We start from the raw sequence: 21,401 nt of genomic DNA on the forward strand, positions 1-21,401 counted from the left end.
TCACATAAAAGACATATGGTAAACATTATAAGACTCCATACCGTCTTCCTTGTTGTTCAAAACTCAATACTAGATGTTATCTAGACTCTAGAGAAACCAAATATGCAAACAAAATTAGCAAGCTCTAAGTATTTCTTCATTAATGGGTGCAAAGTATATGATGCAAGAGCTTAAACATGAGCACAACAATTGCCAAGTATCAAATTATCCAAGACATTTTAGAGTTACTACATGTAGCATTTTCCAATTCCAACCATATAACAATTTAACGAAGAAGAAACTTCGCCATGAATACTATGAGTAGAGCCTAAGGACATATTTGTCCAAATGCTACAGAGGAGCGTGTCTCTCTCCCATAAAGTGAATGCTAGGATCCATTTTATTCAAACAAAACAAAAAACAAAAACAAACCGACACTCCAAGCAAAGTGCATAAGATGTGACGGAATAAAAATATAGTTTCAGGGGAGGAACCCGATAATGTTGTCGATGAAGAAGGGGATGCCTTGGGCATCCCCAAGCTTAGACGCTTGAGTCTTCTTAAAATATGCAGGGTGAACCACCGGGGCATCCCCAAGCTTAGAGCTTTCACTCTCCTTGATCATATTGCATCATACTCCTCTCTTGATCCTTGAAAACTTCCTCCACACCAAACTCGAAACAACTCATTAGAGGGTTAGTGCATAATAAAAATTCACATGTTCAGAGGTGACACAATCATTCTTAACACTTCTGGACATTGCATAAAGCTACTGGACATTAATGGATCAAAGAAATTCATCCAACATAGCAAAAGAGGCAATGCGAAATAAAAGACAGAATCTGTCAAAACAGAACAGTCCGTAAAGATGGATTTTATTAGGCCACCAGACTTGCTCAAACGAAAATGCTCAAATTGAATGAAAGTTGCGTACATATCCGAGGATCATGCTCGTAAATTGGCTTAATTTTCTGAGCTACCTACAGGGAGATAGACCCAGATTCGTGACAAGCAAAGAAATCTGGAACTGCGCAGTAATCCAAATCTAGTACTTACTTTTCTATCAAAGACTTTACTTGGCACAACAAAACATAAAACTAAGATAAGGAGAGGTTGCTACAGTAGTAAAAAACTTCCAAGACACAAATATAAAACAAAAATACTGGAGTAAAAACATGGGTTGTCTCCCATAAGCGCTTTTCTTTAACGCCTTTCGCCTAGGCGCGAAAGTGTATATCAAGTAACATCAAGAGACGAAGCATCAACATCATAATTTGTTCTAATAATAGAATCATAAGGTAACTTCATTCTCTTTCTAGGGAAGTGTTCCATACCTTTCTTGAGAGGAAATTGATATTTAATATTACCTTCCTTCATATCAATAGTAGCACCAACGGTTCGAAGAAAAGGTCTTCCCAATATAATGGGGCAAGATGCATTGCATTCAATATCCAAGACAACAAAATCAACGGGGACAAGGTTATTGTTAACCATAATATGAACATTATCAACTTTCCCCAAAGGTTTCTTTTTAGCATTATCAGCGAGATTAACATCCAAATAACAGTTTTTCAATGGTGGCAAGTCAAGCATATCATAGACTTTTTTAGGCATAACAGAAATACTTGCACCAAGATCACATAAAGCATTACAATCAAAATCTTTTACTCTCATTTTAATGATGGGCTCCCAACCATCCTCTAGCTTTCTAGGAATAGAAGTTTCAAGTTTTAGTTTCTCTTCTCTAGCTTTTATGAGAGCATTTGTAATATGTTTTGTGAAAGCCAAATTTATAGCGCTAGCATTGGGACTCTTAGCAAGTTTTTGCAATAACTTTATAACTTCAGAGATATGGCAATCATCAAAATCTAAATCATTACAATCTAAAGGAATGGGATTATCATCCCCAAGGTTGGAAAAAATTTCAGCAGTTTTATCACAAGCAGTTTCAGCAGTTTTAGCAGTTTCAGGTAATTTTGCGCGCTTTGCACTAGGAGTAGAAGACATTGCCAACACCAATTATTTTACCATTGATAGTAGGAGGTGCAGCAACATATGAATCATTAGCATTGCTAGTGGTGGTAATAGTCCAAACTTTAGCTACATTTTCCTTTTTAGCTAGTTTTTCATTTTCTTCTCTATCCCACCTAGCACGCAGTTCAGCCATTAATCTTATATTCTCATTAATTCTAACTTGGATGGCATTTGCTGTAGTAACAATTTTATTTTCAATATCCATATTAGGCATAACTTTCGATTTCAAAAGATCAACATCAGAGGCAAGACTATAAACTCTAGAAACAAGAATATCAATTTTATTGAGCTTTTCCTCAACAGATTTGTTAAAGGCAGTTTGTGTACTAATAAATTCTTTAAGCATGGCTTCAAGTCCAGGGGGTGTATTCCTATTATTTTTGTAAGAATTCCCATAAGAATTAGCATAACCGTTACCATTATTATAAGGATATGGCCTATAGTTATTACTAGAACTGTTCCGATAAGCATTGTTGTTGAAATTATTATTTTTAATGAAGTTTACATCAACATGTTCTTCTTGGGCAACCAATGAAGCTAATGGAACATTATTAGGATCAACATTAGTCCTATCATTCGCAAGCATAGACATAATAGCATCAACTTTATCATTCAAGGAAGAGGATTCTTCAACAGAATTTACCTTCTTACCTTGTGGAGCTCTTTCCGTGTGCCATTCAGAGTAATTAACCATCATATTATCAAGAAGCTTTGTTGCTTCACCAAGAGTGATGGACATAAAGGTACCTCCAGCAGCTGAATCCAATAAATTCCGCGAAGAAAATTTTAGTCCTCGCATAGAAGGTTTGGATGATCATCCAAGTAGTCGATCCATGGGTTGGGCAATTTTTAACCGAGAGATTTCATTCTTTCCCAAGCTTGAGCAACATGTTCATTATCTAATTGTTTAAAATTCATTATGCTACTCCTCAAAGATATAATTTTAGCAGGGGGATAATATCTACCAATAAAAGCATCCTTGCATTTAGTCCATGAATCAATACTATTCTTAGGCGAGAGATAGCAACCAATCTTTAGCTCTTCCTCTTAATGAGAAAGGGAACAATTTTAATTTTATAATGTCACCATCTACATCTTTATACTTTTGAATTTCACATAGTTCAACAAAATTATTGAGATGGGCAGCAAGCATCATCGTAACTAATACCGGAAAATTGCTCTCTCATGACAAGATTAAGTAAAGCAGGTTTAATTTCAAAGAATTCTCGCCGTAGTAGCAGGTGGAGCAATAGGTGTGCATAGGAAATCATTATTATTTGTGCTAGTGAAGTCACACAACTTAGTATTTTCAGGGTTGGCCATTTTAGCAATAGTAAATAAAGCAAACTAGATAAAGTAAATGCAAGTAAACTAATTTTTTGTGTTTTCGATATAGCAAACAAGACAGTAAATAAAGTAAAACTAGCAACTAATTTTTTTGTGTTTTGATATAAGTGCAGCAAACAAAGTAGAAATAAAGCAAGACAAAAACAAAGTAAAGAGATTGAGAAGTGGAGACTCCCCTTGCAGCGTGTCTTGATCTCCCCGGCAACGGCGCCGTGAAAATATGCTTGATGGCGTGTATTTCACACGTTCGTTGGGCAATCCCAAGAGGAAGGTATGATGCGCACAGCAAGCAAGTTTTCCCTCGGAAAGAAACCAAGGTTTATCGAACCAGGAGGAGCCAAGAAGCACGTTGAAGGTTGATGGCGGCGGGATGTAGTGCGGCGCAACACCGGAGATTCCGGCGCCAACGTGGAACCCGCACAACACAACCAAAGTAATTTGCCCCAACGAAACAGATGAGGTTGTCAATCTCACCGGCTTGCCGTAACAAAGGATTAACCGTATTGTGTGGAAGATGATTGTTTGCAGAGAAAATAGTAAAAACAAGTATTGCAGCAGATTTGTATTTCAAGTATTAAAAGAATGGACCGGGGTCCACAGCTCACTAGAGGTGTCTCTCCCATAAGATAAAAGCATGTTGGGTGAACAAATTACAGTCGGGCAATTGACAAATAGAGAGGGCATAACAATGCACATACATGACATGATAAGTATAGTGAGATTTAATTGGGCATTACGACAAAGTACATAGACCGCCATCCAACCGCATCTATGCCTAAAAAGTCCACCTTCGAGGTTATCATCCGAACCCCCTCCAGTATTAAGTTGCTAAGCAACGGACAATTGCATTAAGTATGGTGCGTAATGTAATCAACAACTACATCCTCGGACATAGCGCCAATGTTTTATCCCTAGTGGCAACAAGCACAACACAACCTTAGAACTTTCGTCACCTGTCCCGTGTGTCAATGCAGGCATGAACCCACTATCGAGCATAAATACTCCCTCTTGGAGTTAAAAGTAAAAACTTGGCCAGAGCCTCTACTAGTAACGGAGAGCATGCAAGATCATAAACAACACATATGTAATAACTTGATAATTAACATGACATGGTATTCTCTATCCATCGGATCCCGACAAACACAACATAAGTATTACAGATAGATGATCTTGATCATGTTAGGCAGCTCACAAGATCCAACAATGAAGCACAATGAGGAGAAGACAACCATCTAGCTACTGCTATGGACCCATAGTCCAGGGGTGAACTACTCACTCATCACTCCGGAGGCGACCATGGCGGTGTAGAGTCCTCCGGGAGATGAATCCCCTCTCCGGCAGGGTGCCGGAGGAGATCTCCAGAATCCCCCGAGATGGGATCGGCGGCGGCGGCGTCTCAGTAAGGTTTTCCGTATCGTGGTTTTTTCGCATCAGGGGTTTCGCGACGGAGGCTTTAAGTAGGCGGAAGGGCGAGTCGGGGCCCGACGAGGGGGCCACACCATAGGGCGGCGCAGGCCCCCTAGGCCGCGCCGCCTTGTGGTGTCGCCACCTCGTGGCCCCACTTCGTATGTTCTTCGGTCTTCCGGAAGCTCCGTGGAAAAATAGGCCACTCGGGTCTTCGTTTCGTCCAATTCCGAGAATATTTCGTTACTAGGATTTCTGAAACCAAAAACAGCAGAAAACGAGAACCGGCACTTCGGCATCTTGTTAATAGGTTAGTTCCAGAAAATGCACGAATATGACATAAAGTGTGCATAAAACATGTAGGTATCATCAATAATATGGCATAGAACATAAGAAATTATCGATACGTCGGAGACGTATCATGTATCTTGAAAATCCATTTTGAAAAGCCCTTCCGAAATATTTTAGGATTGGTAGGAGATTTTGCAGCTTGATTGAAAATTGATTTTGAATACGGCTATGGTGCAAGTAATATACTCGTGATTGTAATATATAAGGCCAGGGGTAGACTATGCTACTTAGTAGCCCTGTTCAGCAAAAAAAAGGCCAGGGGTCACATCAAGCCATCATCATAAAATCGTTTACACCCAAGTTCTCCAAAGTTCAATTCAAAAACGCGTCTGAAATATTTCGGATTCATTTTGCTAGGGGTTTTGCCTCTCGACTGAGATTTTGATATTGAACTTTGCTACAGTAGAAGCAATATTACTACTGTACTAGAAAAATGGTAGACCGGTGTAGTGCCTCTGTTCAAGAATCCAAGGCCTACGGTCACATCAATTCATAATCACAACCGAAATCAGTTCCCATGTACTATCTCCTAAAAAAACTTAAATCCGAAAACGTGTAGCGAATATTTCGGAATTTATTGGCGGCAGATTGTAGCGCTTGACAGAGATTTTCAATTTTGTATTTTCGAGGAGTTTCCGGGGCTAGGGAGGTGGTGATCGAGAAAATGACGGGCAGACCCCCCACCAACCGACTTATACATGGACATTGATGTCATCTTTACGAGGGTAGAATAGGAATTTGGAAGCGTGTGAAACATTTGTATTTAGTGGGCGGGAAGTTTTATCGCAGGAATGAGATATTGAATTTGGCTAAGGACCAAATATAATAACAATAAATTGTAAGACCGTACTAGTACCTATGTTCAAGGCCGAGTTACACATAAAAATAATCACGTTGAATATCGATTACAATGATCACTATCTATCTTCAAAATCCCATTGAAAACACGTCTGAAATATTTCAGGATTGGCGGGACATTTTGCCGACCGACTGAAATTTGATTTTGATTATGACTATGGTCCAAGTAATATAATACTAATATTATTTTTGGAGGTGGACGGAGGGGAAAACCCCACCGTTCGTTATTTATTCCCGAAAATAGCCAAGTAGACGGTCCAAATACTAAGGCTAGCCATAGTGCTAGTATCATGCGCATTGGTCTCACAAAAATGTTGATGTGGCAGCTAATTAAGTAGGAGAGAGGAGATTAGAGTACTAACATAGGTAGATAATGTATCATAGCGCAAACAACGAGAAAAGTTAATGCTAAACAAATCTTGTACAGTACACAAATTGGAATTGAGATTCTAAAAAATAATAAATATAGCATGACTATGAGATACTAGTACTCCATGATACTACCCACTATAGAAATAGTATCATGTAGTAGTATCATATGCATGATACTACTACATGATACTTACCACTATGACTAGTCTAATATAAAAATGGTAGACCATGCGAAGTAGCTCTGCTCAGGCATTTATTCCCAGTGGTCATATCAAGCCATTATCACAAACAAAATCAGTTACTCCCATGTCCTCCGAACTGCAATTCAAAAATGCCTCTGAACTATTTCGGACTTAATTGGCTAGTCGTTTTGCAGCTCGACTGATTTTGAGTTTGAGTGTGGCTACAGTCGAAGCTATATTTGTATCTGTCCATCTATATCTATATCTGTCCATCTATCCACTATATGTAAAAAATCTCAGTTTTTGAAATCAGATAAGCCATCACCATGATGCACAAGTAATTATTGGTCGTTGGCACATCAGTTCTCCAACGCTTGATCCAACGGTCAAAGTTCCTTTTTTTAAGAGAATGGTCAAAATTCATTGGATTCGCTCGGGAATTGCGCGCGCCAAAACGAGTCTGACGAAGATGTTTCTAGAGTTCTTACGGACACGCCTTGGCGATACATTGAATGCAAATCTTGCAAGGTCAAAAAAATGCAAATCTTGCAGGATCGTATGTGGCTGCTATGAGCTGAAGTACTCCATGAAACCATGAACATACATGTAGATGGGAATCCCATGTAGATGATCTGAAGAACGACCCGCTGCATCTTCCACAAATCCATCTACATGACATGATAAACTTTAATTAAGAAGCAACCACTTAACAATCATTGCCCAAAATCTAACGGGTTCGACAATAAGCTGGTAATTCTCTATTATATATAAACACCAAAAAAATAGCAAGTAAGAAAGGAGTGTCAATGCCACCAGGACTTACAAAAAAAGGGAATTAGCACTTCGTAATCTCTTTGTTTTAACACATACCTTCTGCTCAGGAATCCAGGGCCTAGGGTCACATCAAGTCATAATCAGAACAAAAGTCGGTTCCCATGTTCTCCAATTCAAAACGCGTACAAAATATTTCAGTGTGTGAAATAACTGTATTCGATAGGCAGGAGGTAAATGCTACAGTGTTGAGATTTTGAATTAGACGGTTGTTAAGCTATTGATTATATGGAGTCGAAATTTGGTAGCATACATAAGTATCTCTGTTCACAACTCGCCTCTACACGAGCAGAAGCAGTCGTTGAGTTGCAGCACAACACAAAGGAGAAGCCACTGTTCCGTTCATTGCACTCAATACAACGATGAATGAACCAGACCAGTTGACAAGCTTCTAGACCTGGGCTATATGTAGAAAGCTGGAAATCAATGGATCACAGAAAATCATCAGTGTCAAGCTTTAATGCACTAGCCAACGCGACCAAAAGTCCGAACTGATGGAAAGGGCTAGGCAATCCACTTTATACATCTCAACATAGCCAACGCAACAAAAAGTCCAAACTGACAGAAAGGGCTAGACCGGGAGAAGAGAAGAGAAGGTTTGCGAAAGCGATGACTTGAACTTGAGACTATGGGCTCTGATACCATGTCAAGCTTCATCCACAAGCCAACGGAACCAGAAGTCAGAACTGATGGAAATGGCTACATAATCCACTTATAATATTAACAATCAGCAGGGTTCCGGTTCAAAAAAAAAATCCACATCACAACAAGGAAACGACCACCAAGATCATAGCAATTGCAGATAAATGCACCTACGAAATATGCTCAGACTAAGGAACCATTTTACAGGACCAAGGTACTGACCTGTCACTGTCCCCGTTCATCTCCAATTATCTAGCTTTCCTAAGCTGCTCCAGTAGGGCCTCCTTCTCTGCTGCTATCGTTCTAAAATTGTCGACTTCTAGTCTTAGCGCAGCTGATGTAGCTCGTTCTACTTGGAGTTGCTCCTCTAGAACTTGAGCATGCAAATACTTTGACTTGGACATGGACTTGCACTTCAGCAGTCCAGCATTCCGTAAGAAAGTGTTTTTGGCAATACCTTTCTTTTTTATTGCCATGGAAAATGCCTTCACACATTCTTCATCGGTTTTTTGCAGACCATTTTTACCGGGTTTTGCCATCTCTAATTTCATATCTTCCTGCAAAAAATTTAGTTCGTACACATGTGTAAACATGATAGTTACTACAGAGAAACTTGCTGATAGTAGATTTATCATGTGTATGACCTACTTTTATTCCTACAGTTTGGCATGTCTGATTCACATCACATGAATTTTAATAAACATCTATAATATCATATTGACATGTACTTTACTACTCCTACAAGTTGGGTTGTGAGTCGCACAAAATTTCAATCGTAGAGAAGACTTACAAGAACACTCTGTGTGACTTCTCCAATCACTTCAAGTTTGTTCTTCTGGCATGCTTCAAAAATCTCTGGCAGAGTCATCTCTTTGTTTGGTTCCCTTTTACTTGCATTATGTAACATCTGCATTTTAGTACTACCATTTATAACTCGAATAACGTGGTTGAAATGGAGGATCATAATATAAGCTGCACACTTGTGTATACTCTGCATGATCTTTTACTAAAATATTTCTAAATAGCAGTATAAAACAACATGTCCTTACTTTTCGCCGAATGTGCACAATAAGGTTACGAGATCCCGTACGGCTAGGTAAAAGTAGTTTACCGCGGTTTTTCTGATTCTGTTTAGCCAAATTCTGCAAAAGGAGACTAGTGAGACACTGCTGTAAATAAGAATCCAAGATGTGATCTGGTCTCAGTCTTACAAATCATACCATATTCTTTGGATCAGACCAGTGCTTCACAAGATCTCCCCAACTGTTTGTCAGTCATTTGCTTAAGAGGTGATCTAGTTGGAACACTCTCAGTAATCTTTCCAGTGAAGTATTTCTTCTTTAGCCTGCTGCGATATCGGCGCAGCACGATCTGAGAATAGACTGTTGAGAACATGCTTTACTTCCTCTTGGTCCTCATCGAACTCGAACCTTAACTGTTCACAACAATATAAACCGTTGGTGCGATATACATAGAGCCAACAACAAGCTGGAAGGAACGGGACGTGCCAATGTGGTATACTACTATGAGTAACATTACCAAGAGAAAGATGACTTACGTGTAACCTGTGCACTAATTTTTCAAAATGCGCAGAGGTGTCTACGTTCTCTTTCCATGTTGGGAAGATAGGAATTTCATTCCCGACGAAAATTCCTACATCCGATGCTAATTTACAAGATTCTTCTGGGTCCAGTGGCCTTCTGCCACCTACGATAGATGAAAGGCGAAATCTTGATTCCATCCCAGCAAGATTAGCTACGAACATTTTCCCTAATGTTGGGCCCCTCGTTTTTCTTGATCGTGGTGCAACTACAAAGTTAAGCATTACATCAAGCTATCAAGGTAGATATATATATTTATTTATCTATAAAGTATAACTTTATAACGGAGAATGAAACTATAAGCATTGGAAAATGTACCTTCTTCGGTGTGGGGCTCATCCTCAGGGGAGTTGTCTATGGCAGGACTAATATGGGTCATTGGGAGATCATCAAAAGTTTGTTGATGTTGTGCTAGCAGTGTTTGGCCAGTTGTGGTTGTGTCAGCTGGGACTGGTACAGTTTGTTCTTGGGAAGTATTTCCTACCACAGCTACTGCTGATCCCAATTGTGGCTGAGAAGTTGCCGTGGAAACTGGTTCTGCTGCCAATTGTGGTGGAGAAGTTGTTGTGGAAACTGGTTCTGCTGCCAATTGTGGCTGAGAAGTTGTTGTGTGATACGTCTCAAACGTATCTATAATTTCTTATGTTCCATGCTAGTTTTATGACAATACCTACATGTTTTGCTCATACTTTATATCATTTTGATGCATCTTCCGGCACTAACCTATTAACAAGATGCCGAAGCGCCAGTTCCTGTTTTCTGCTGTTTTTGGTTTCAGAAATCTTACACAGGAAATATTCTCGGAATTGGACGAAACAAAAGCCAAACTTCCTATTTTCCACGGAGGGTTCTAGAACATCGAAGGAGAGTCGGAGGCGGCCAGCAGGGGGCCCACGCCACAGGGCGGCGCGACCAGGCCCCCAGGCGTGCCAGCCTATGGGGAGGCCACCCCCTGGCTCCTCCGAGGCCGCCCTTCCGCCTATATATTCTTCCAGTCGCGAAAACCCTAAAACAACAAGTCATATTCCACGAAGAGTTCCGTAGCCACCGCCATCGCGAAACCAAGTTCGGGGAACAGAAGTCTCTGTTCCGGCACGCCGCCGGGACGGGGAAGTGCCCCCGGAATCCATCTCCATCGCCATTGCTATCTTCCATGATGAGGAGGGAGTAGTTCTCCCCCGAGGCTGAGGGCTCTACCGGTAGCTATGTGGTTCATCTCTCTCTTCCATGGTGTGATCTTTATGTGATCATGAGCTTTGTATCACTATTTATCTATGTGCTACTCTAGTGATGTTATTAAAGTAGTCTATTCCTCCTCCATGATGTAAAGTTGACAGTGTGTGCATCATGTAGTACTTGGCGTAGGTTATGATTGTAATCTCTTGTAGATTATGAAGTTAACTATTACTATTATAGTATTGATGTGATCTATTCCCCTTTCATAGCTATCGTTGACAGTGTGTATGCTATGTTAGTACTCGGTCTAAATTGCAACGGTCTATTATGCACTCTAGAGGTTACTTTAATATGAACTCCGGATTCACTCTCCACGGTGTGATGGTGACAGTGTGCGCATCGTGTGTGATTCCTTTATGACGTTGTGGAGCTTGTTTACTCCGGCTTGAGGGTGCTCTTGTAGCCCTACACAATGAATGGTGTTTGTTATCCAACAAGAGTGTGTTTGAGAGTAGCACAAGTGAGAAGAAGTTATTTATTTATCATGTGATCATTGTTGAGAGTGTCCACTAGTGAAAGTATGATCCCTAGGCCTTGTTTCTAAGTATTGAAACACCGTTTCCAACAAGTTCTGCTACATGTTCGCTTTCTGCCATTTTTATTTCAGATTGCAATTACTACTTATAATCATCCATATTACTTGTATTTCACTATCTCTTCGCCGAACTAGTGCACCTATACATCTGACAAGTGTATTAGGTGTGTTGGTGACACAAGAGACTTCTTGTATCTTAATTGCAGGATTGCTTGAGAGGAATATCTTTGACATCTACCTCCCTGAGTTCGATAAACCTTGGGTGATTCACTTAAGGGAAACTTGCTGCTGTTCTACAAACCTCTGCTCTTGGAGGCCCAACACTGTCTACAAGAATAGAAGCACACATAGACATCAAGCTATTTTCTGGCGCCGTTGCCGGGGAGGTAAGGTAAAAGGTATTCACATCCTCCGACTACTAAGCTATTTCCTAGCACTGTTGCCGGTGTGTGAGTGCTCGAAGCTATTTCCTTTAGATTCTGCAATTTTATCTTTTTGTCTCTTGTTTTTATTTCACTAGTTAGGCTTAATGGAAAACAACAACAAAATTAGAGATCTTTATGAACTTTATCTTGTATTAGGACATGATGTGTTTGAAGAGAGAATTAAAAAAACCCATGGAACTTTGTTTGGAAGATAGTTGTAGCAATGTTATTAGCATGAAATCTTTGAACACTATTATTGCTAATGCTATGGAAGAATTTAAGCTTGGGGAGGTCGGTTTTGATGAAAATGATATTTTTAGTCCCCCAAGTTTTGAGGAGAAAATTTGCTTTGATGATACTTTGCCTCCCATTTATGATGATTATAATGATAGTGCTATTTTGGTGCCACCTACTATGGAGGATAAAGTTTATTATGATTATACCATGCCTGCAATTTATGATAATTACAATGATGGTTGTGACAGTTTTACTCCTACTATTACTAATAAAATTGATTATGCTTATGTGGAGAGTAATGATACTTTTATGCATGTGAATAAGAATGCTTTATGTGATAGTTATATTGTTGAGTTTGTTCATGATGCTACTGAAAGTTATTATGAGAGAGGGAAACATGGTTATATGCATCTTAATAATATTAAGTTTCCCCTCTTTATGTTGAGAATCTTGAAGTTGCGCTTGTGTTGCCTTTCTATGCTTGTTGCATTATGCTTACATGACTTGTTTATTTACAAGATTCCTTTTCATAGGAAGTGGGTTAGACTTAAAAGTGTTTCTTATTTGCTTTTGATGCTCTCTTTTGCTTCAACTCTTATTTCTTGCGCGAGCATCATTAAAATTACTGAGCCCATCTTAATGGCTATAAAGAAAGCACTTCTTGGGAGATAACCCATGTTTTTATTTTGCTACTGTTTTGTTGTGTCTTGGAAGTTGTTAATAATGTAGCAACCTCTCCTTATCATGTTTATTTCGTTTTTGTGCCAAGTAAAGTCTTTGATAGAAAGTTGATACTAGATTTGGATTTCTGCGCAGGAACAGATTTTTAGCTGTCACGGATTCGCGTTTTTCTCTCTGTAGGAAACTCGTAAAATCTTGAAAAAATTCATGTGTTATCCTCAGATATGTACGCAACTTTCATTAGTTTTGAGTTTTCTGATCTGAGCAAGTTAAGTGCCTGGAAAAAATTCGTCTTTACAGACTGTTCTGTTTTGACAGATTCTGCCTTTTATTTCGCATTGCCTCTTTTACTGTGTTGAGCGGATTTCTTTGCTCCATTAAATTTCAGTAGCCTTGGGTAATGTCCAGAAGTGTTGGGAATGATTGTGTCCTCGCTGAACATGTGAATTTTTGATTATGCACTAGCCCTCTAATGAGAATGCTTTGAGTTTGGTGTGGAGGAAGTTTTCAAGGATCAAGAGAGGAGGATGATATGATATGATCAAGAAGAGTGAAAAGTCTAAGCTTGGGGATGCCCCCGTGGTTTATCCCTGCATATTTCAAGAAGACTCAAGCATCTAAGCTTGGGGATGCCCATGGCATCCCCTTCTTCATCAACAACTTATCAGGTCACCTCTAGTAAAACTATATTTTTATTCCGTCACATCTTATGTACTTTACTTGGAGTGTCTGTGTGCTTCTATTTTCGTTTTGTTATTTTCATTCTCTGAATAAAATCGGATCCTAAACATCCTTGTGTGGGAGAGAGACACGCTCCGCTTTTTCATATGAACACTAGTGTTCTTCGCCTTTACTTTTAATGTTCAATGGCGAAAGTTGATCGCTTCACTTATTGTTATTTGGTTGGAAACAGAAAATGCTTCATGTGGTAATTGGTATATTATCTTGAATAATTTGATACTTGGCAATTGTTTTGAGCTCTCAAGTAGATAATGTTTAAGCTCTTGCATCATGTAGTTTAAATCTATTAGTGGAGAACTATTGTAGAGCTTGTTAAAATTTGGTTTGCATGATTGGTCTCTCTAAAGTCTAGATATTTTCTGGTAAAAGTATTTGAGCAACAAGGAAGACAGTGTAGAGTCTTATAATGCTTGCAATATGTTCTTATGTAAGTTTTGTTGTACCGGTTCATACTTGTGTTTGCTTCAAACAACCTTGCTAGCCAAAGCCTTGTACTGAGAGGGAATGCTTCTCGTGCATCCATAAACCTTGAGCCAATACCTATGCCATTTGTGTCCACCATAACTACCTATATGTGGTATTTTTCTGCCATTCCAAAGTAAATTGCTTGCGTGCTACCTTTAAAATTTCATTCCTTGTCTTTGCAATACATAGCTCATGGGAAAGTAGCCTAAAAACTATTGTGGTAATGAATATGTCGCTTATGTATCTTAGTTCTTATAAGTTGCTTGTTGAGCGGTAACCATGTTTCTGGGGACACCATCAACTTTTTACACCTTTGTTGAATATCATGTGAGTTGCTATGCATGTTCGTCTAGTCTGAAGTAAGGGAGATTTATCATGATTAAATGGTCTGAGTATGCATATTGTTAGAGAAGAACATTGGGCCGCCAACCAAAGCCATGTATCATGGTGGAAGTTTCAGCTTAGACACTAATCCTCAGAATCTCTTATGAGAATATTATTTGTTGTTGAATGCTTAAAGCATTAAAAAGAGGAGTCCATTATCTGTTTTCTATGTTGTCCCGGTATGGATGTCCTTAAGTTGAGATCTATCAAAATTGAGAAATCAAATGCGATCTATCTTCTTGGATCTTTGTACAGAAGAGGTACCCCTTTGTGACACTTGGTTGAAACATATGTAATGCAATGATAATCCATGGAAGTCCGAGCTAATTAGGACAAGGTGCGGGCACTATTAGTATTCGATGCATGAGGCTTGCAACTTATAGGAGGTTTTATGCATAACACATATGAATTATTACTACCATTGACAAAATTATTTCCATGTTTTCAAAATAAAAAGCTCTAGCACATGAGTAATCCATGCTTCCCTCTGCGAAGGGCCTTTCTTTTACTTTATGTTGAGTCAGTTTACCTACTTCTTTCTATCTTAGAAGCAAACACTTGTGTCAACTGTGTGCATTGATTCTTACATGTTTACTTATTTGCACTTGTTATATTACTTTATGTTGACAACTATCCATGAGATATACATGTTACAAGTTGAAAGCAATTGCTGAAACTTAATCATCCTTTGTGTTGCTTCAAAACCTTCTATTAAGAATCTATTGCTTTATGAGTCAACTCTTATGCAAGACTTGTTGATGCTTGTCTTGAAAGTACTATTCATGAAAAGTTTTTGCTGTATGATTCAGTTGTTTAGTCATTATCTATTTGTTAGTAAACTATAGACCATTGCTTTGAGTCACTTCATTCATCTCATATGCTTTACAATAGCGTTGATCAAGATTATGTTGGTAGCATGTCACTTCAAAAATTATTCTTTTTATCGTTTACCTACTCGAGGGCGAGTAGGAACTAAGCTTGGGGATGCTTGATACGTCTCAAACGTATCTATAATTTCTTATGTTCCATGCTAGTTTTATGACAATACCTACATGTTTTGCTCATACTTTATATCATTTTGATGCATCTTCCGGCACTAACCTATTAACAAGATGCCGAAGCGCCAGTTCCTGTTTTCTGCTGTTTTTGGTTTCAGAAATCTTACACATGAAATATTCTCGGAATTGGACGAAACAAAAGCCAAACTTCCTATTTTCCACGGAGGGTTCCAGAACATCAAAGGAGACTCGGAGGCGGCCAGCAGGGGGCCCACACCACAGGGCGGCGCAACCAGGCCCCCAGGCGCGCCAGCCTATGGGGAGGCCACCCCCTTGCTCCTCCGAGGCCGCCCTTCCGCCTATATATTCTTCCAGTCGCGAAAACCCTAAACAACAAGTCATATTCCACGAAGAGTTCCGTATCCGCCGCCATCGCGAAGCCAAGTTCGGGGGACAGAAGTCTCTGTTCCGGCACGCCGCCGGGACGGGGAAGTGCCCCCGGAATCCATCTCCATCGCCGTTGCTGTCTTCCATGATGAGGAGGGAGTAGTTCTCCCCCGAGGCTGAGGGCTCTACCGGTAGCTATGTGGTTCATCTCTCTCTCCCATGGTGTGATCTTTATGTGATCATGAGCTTTGTATCACTATTTATCTATGTTCTACTCTAGTGATGTTATTAAAGTAGTCTATTCCTCCTCCATGATGTAAAGTTGACGAGTGTGTGCATCATGTAGTACTTGGCGTAGGTTATGATTGTAATCTCTTGTAGATTATGAAGTTAACTATTACTATTATAGTATTGATGTGATCTATTCCCCCTTTCATAGCTATCGTTGACAGTGTGTATGCTATGTTAGTACTCGGTCTAAATTGCAACGGTCTATTATGCACTCTAGAGGTTACTTTAATATGAACTCTGGATTCACTCTCCACTCTGGCTGGGCGTTCGGTCTGTTCGGTTTGCTCGGTCCGGTCTTTTCGGTCTTTCCAAATTTCGGTCATCCAGAAATGATACCCATAATACCTTCGGTCTTTCCGGTCTTTTTGTATTCGGTCTTCGGTCTTTTCGGTCCGGTCTTCGGTCATGACCATATAGACCAAATAGAGAAAATGCAACACCCATATATACAATAAATGGAAGCACAACACAGTGATCATTTCAGGCATTTTACTTTACAATCTGCAGCACAAAAATAAACAAGCTCAATTGGCAGCGCTACATGGCAATACCAGTATAATGGCAGCACTAGCACAAGTGCACAACACCTTACGGTAGCAGCAGAGAATGCCAACATCTCACAGGTAATCGTTTACAATTTAAAGCAAATAAGCAAACATTAACTCTTACAACAGCTCACACTCCAATGCATTGCAATGCATAAGTCTCAGTCTCACGGTCATCCAGAAATCAAATAGCAAGTCTGCTCATCCTCATGAAGATGTCATCTACAAAAGCAGCAAATAAGTCTCTTACTATAACCAGCAAAGTAACAGGAATACAATCAACAGATTATATTCAGCAACAAATTGTCTTGTACAGTACTTCTTCATTGGAAGGATCGGATCTGAGAGCATCAGCGTGGAAAGAAACACGGATGGATAGAGTATCAGCAAAGAATGTATCTCCGCTTCAATCTCAGATTCATTCCCATTTGTAGCTAGGGGTTCACATCTTGATGTCTCAATCTACAGAAAATAATCATGAGAAGATGAAGGATACCGAAAGGATTAAATGGGTATGGATTTCTTACATCGCAGAAACGCTCGCAGCCTCGAACTCAGCTGTCGACTGGCAGTTCACCATCAAGTTCACGACTCCTGGGTACCGGCCAGGTCGTGCGGCGTCGGCGAGGCAGGCACTGGTGCGGCTGGCTACCAGCGCCCAAGGTTGGAGAAGGGGCGGCCGCGGCCGGCCGTATGGCAGCAGCTTCCGACGCCCAGGGTCAGACTTGGAGATGCCGGCTGGAGCCTGGATGCGTGGCGGCGGTGCTCGCAGGTTGCAGCTGCCGGCGACCGGGGATGGAAATGTGGCGCCGCGAGGTCGACCTTGAGCGGCGGGCTGGCGGCTAGGTCAAGAAGAAGAGTGATGAGGGGAATAGAGAAAAGTGTGAGCAGAGAGGGCCTCATGGGCTGCCCGCGGGGCTGAATTAGTGAATTGGATGCACTGGAAAGAAATGATCGGTCTATTCGGTGACTTCGGTTTCCTGCCAGCTACAACCGAGCAGCCCGAAATTATTTCGGTTATCTCATGAGCAAGACCGAACTGCTAACCGAACACTGAAATTTGGGTTATTTCGGTTTCGGTCCCGGTTACTTCGGGTTCGGTCTTCGGTTTCGGTTTTTAATGCCCGGCCTGACTCTCCACGGTGTGACGGTGACAGTGTGCGCATCGTGTGTGATTCCTTTACGACGTTGTGGAGCTTGTTTACTCCGGCTTGAGGGTGCTCTTGTAGCCCTACACAATGAATGGTGTTTGTTATCCAACAAGAGAGTGTTTGAGAGTAGCACAAGTGAGGAGAAGTTATTTATTTATCATGTGATCATTGTTGAGAGTGTCCACTAGTGAAAGTATGATCCCTAGTCCTTGTTTCTAAGTATTGAAACACCGTTTACAACAAGTTCTGCTACATGTTCGCTTGCTGCCATTTTTATTTCAGATTGCAATTACTACTTATAATCATCCATATTACTTGTATTTCACTATCTCTTCGCCGAACTAGTGCACCTATACATCTGACAAGTGTATTAGGTGTGTTGGGGACACAAGAGACTTCTTGTATCTTAATTGCAGGATTGCTTGAGAGGAATATCTTTGACCTCTACCTCCCTGAGTTCGATAAACCTTGGTGATTCACTTAAGGGAAACTTGCTGCTGTTCTACAAACCTCTGCTCTTGGAGGCCCAACACTGTCTACAAGAATAGAAGCACACATAGACATCACTGTGGAAACTGGTTCTGCTGCCAATTGTGGCTGAGAAGTTGCTGTGGAAACTGGTTCTGCTGCCGATTGTCGCTGGTTGACTGGATTGGTAACAGGTGGCTGATTCAACCGCTTGGGGTGTTCACCACGTTTTTTTATTTCAGTACTCTTAGCATTTTCGTTATTTTCTTCAACTAGTGCCATGAATCGCTGAGACTGTCTAGTAGCAGAAGCAGATTTCTTTTTTGGTTGCAGCTGTTCTATCACCGATTCAGGTGCCTGTTGAATGGTCTTCCTCTCATTGGTGGTTCCTGCGAAATTCTTACTTGAAGCTGCAGATTCCTAGCACACATAAACGATATTTCAGTCTACAGAAGTCCCATATATGATGATATGCAAATGGAATAGAATGAAGAATAGTAAAGGATGATGTGCATGTTGAATCATATATATGATGCGTTAAGGAGACCTGGAGGTGGCATGTGAACATGTTTGGTGGGATTCAGGATACAAGTATACAACACATGGAAGTTACAACAGATATCTCAAAGTAAAAAACACAGAAATCACCTGGTGGGGTTGAGGAGAATGGTCATGCAAGGCATCTTCCTGAGTCAGCTCTCCAAGAGGCTCAGCAGGATCAAATTGTGAACCATAACATTGTTCTTTATCTTTGGGGAGGGGAAATGGTTCTTCTCCGATTTTGTTCCGGTTTGCACTAGAGGCAATAGCCTTACAGATGTTTGTGCCCATACGGCTTGCAAATCTGCTACATATCGTCCGTCTCCGTTCCTCTTTTAATTGATTCTGTAGTGCAATAATATCTAGCATGCATTACAAAAAAAAATGCTAATGAGATGGCGGTGCAAGTAAGCAAAAAAATAATTTTCGAAATCACATGCATAACGAAAGCGGCCATATCAACCTTCTTGGGGGTGGGCGCGTGTATGCTTTGGTTTCCTGCCGTGGACCATGGAGGCGCTTTGTGTACCCATCTCTCCAGTCCGGTGGACGGAAGGAGTCGGGGATTAAGATACGAGAACCCAGCGATGGTGACTGTCGCTGACAAGGCGGCGGTGGAAGTCGGCTACGGAGGAGCTCGTATGGTACAGTGGTTGTCGGTGGGGGTGGGGGGAGGTGGAAGCTACTCCGGCTTGCTAAAAAGCAAGGGAGACGGTGGAACGTCGTCGGTCACTACGGTGGCCGATGAGAAGGTAGTAGTGCTGGTGTGGGAGTGGGATAGTGGGCCGGCGCCAGCGTGTGAGATGATCCGGCGGGTCATGCTAGGTGGAAGCGTGAGAGAGAGATGCGGGGTTTGGCGCCGCCGGTGATAGGTCTGAATTGAGCGGTCCGGGGGGATAAGATCAGCACTGTACTTATTTCACATCGCTTTGAATTTTGGAAGCGGGAGGAATTTCGGCGGGAATTTTGGGGCAGAGTTGAAATTATTACTGGTTGGTGGAGAACTGTGGAACCCTAGCCTACGAAATCCCAGGTCTGAAGCTGAGTAGGTTCGGGGTCAAGGGGATATGCTTGTTGGTTCTTGGGTGCATATGATCTCTTTATTTCGAAATTCATCTTCTATACATTTTGAAATGTCAAAAAAGAATAAAACGAAAAATGCATGTGTACTTCTTCGCTTGCTATATACACATAAAATATTTCAATGGAAAATCGAATTGTAATTTGGGCTATGTAAAAAAGAGTTACTCCGTAAAAAAATTGTGCTAACCATAAGGCTTTTTATGAGACATGTTTTCTCTCTTTTTTTACATCGACCATGAAAAAAACTTGTTTTTTTACATCAACCATGAAAAATACTTTTTTTACATCGACCATGAAAAATACTAGGAATTTGCTAAAGTTATATTTTCCATCTTGTACACAATTAAAATATCTTTAAAACAAACAAATCTCTAATGTCTAGGTGTACCATCTCTACTAGTAGTATATAATAATAAATTGCACGTGCCTTGCACGTGAGAGCTCTTTTTTTAGTGAAACAATTTCGATGCAATAAGAATTCAATACTTTTTTAACAAAGGAGGGGGCCCAAGGGCTTGGATACCATTAAGTGCAACAAAGGGGTACATATTACAGATTACAGATGGGGCTGAGAAATTAGATAGGTACCAGATTTTGCAGGAAAGTGCTTACAAAGAAATGTAAAAATGCAATCAGGTCCTCTGGTTCTCCTACAAAGAAGAACCTCGGGCCTTGGCCATATTCACCGGCGACGGGGACAATACCACTTGGCACCGAGCCGACGTTGAGCTTCACGAAGAGCTCCGCACATGGCCTCCGCAATGAGGTTGAAGAAACGCCGGCGTGCATGGCCACCACATGGCATTCACAGTCGGCCAGCATTCAGAGACCGCCGTGTGTGTACTACAGATCGAGGAAATCCCTAGTCCAAGGCAGGTCGGTTCCGGCGACGAATCTGACATACTTCCGTCTCCTCGCTATGCCTCCACTACGAGCAGAGAAGAATAGCAGGGCCGCGTCCAGCACATGCCTAGCTGGCGACACGAGACAAACTAATTGAAGGAGTTCACACCGTCACTCCATCCATTAAGTTGCGTCACCTCGCCGCCACATGCTCTACTACTCTTCTCTTTGCCTTCCCATTGCAAAACCATCAACCCCTCTTGGAAAACCCAAACATTGCAGTCAACAGTCACTTGGGTTGAAAGCCAATGCAAGCCCGCCTACGTGATAGCAGGATTTTGTGAAGCTTTTTAACTTAATTGGTCAAACATGCGAAGCATGTGCCATTTACTTGTACAACTTTATCGGAAAAAATTACTTGTACAAGCTAGTTCCCCTAAGTACTACCAACACATAAGTAAACAAAAGAACTAGAGACATCATCAACTGAAACAACAATCTATTCATATAGCGGCTCTTGCATCACCCTTTGAAAATCATCTACCTGCAAAGATGAGTGCAGAGTTTCTGCTCGTGCTTTCACCTGTTCCAAGATCGTCCGAGGTTGATCTCATGGACATCTGCATCAGCCAAAGCGGTAACCAAGTTGCCAGCCACTAGCTTCTGCAGATCAGCAACAGCGTGTAGGCCATCTTAAATTGTAGAATTCCATCCTCGGTTCATTTCTTTGTTCTACCAAGTGGCCACATCCAAGTCCTTTTGAAGACGCCTAATCTTAGATTCCCCAGTG

At 41.0% G+C, this 21,401-nt stretch overlaps 1 long non-coding RNA gene across 1 annotated transcript; it reads right to left on the bottom strand.

Annotated features, from left to right (window-relative positions):
* Nucleotides 1-16,437: 16,437 nt before the first annotated feature.
* On the bottom strand, nucleotides 16,438-17,183 carry LOC124681729. Its single transcript, XR_006996009.1, has 3 exons — nucleotides 17,054-17,183; nucleotides 16,846-16,988; nucleotides 16,438-16,748 (listed from the first exon to the last, which is right to left on the bottom strand). It is a non-coding gene; the product is annotated as an uncharacterized LOC124681729 (long non-coding RNA).
* Nucleotides 17,184-21,401: the final 4,218 nt, after the last annotated feature.

Source organism: Lolium rigidum, unplaced genomic scaffold (genome assembly GCF_022539505.1).
Source record: "Lolium rigidum isolate FL_2022 unplaced genomic scaffold, APGP_CSIRO_Lrig_0.1 contig_53713_1, whole genome shotgun sequence".
Lineage (NCBI taxonomy): Eukaryota > Viridiplantae > Streptophyta > Magnoliopsida > Poales > Poaceae > Lolium > Lolium rigidum.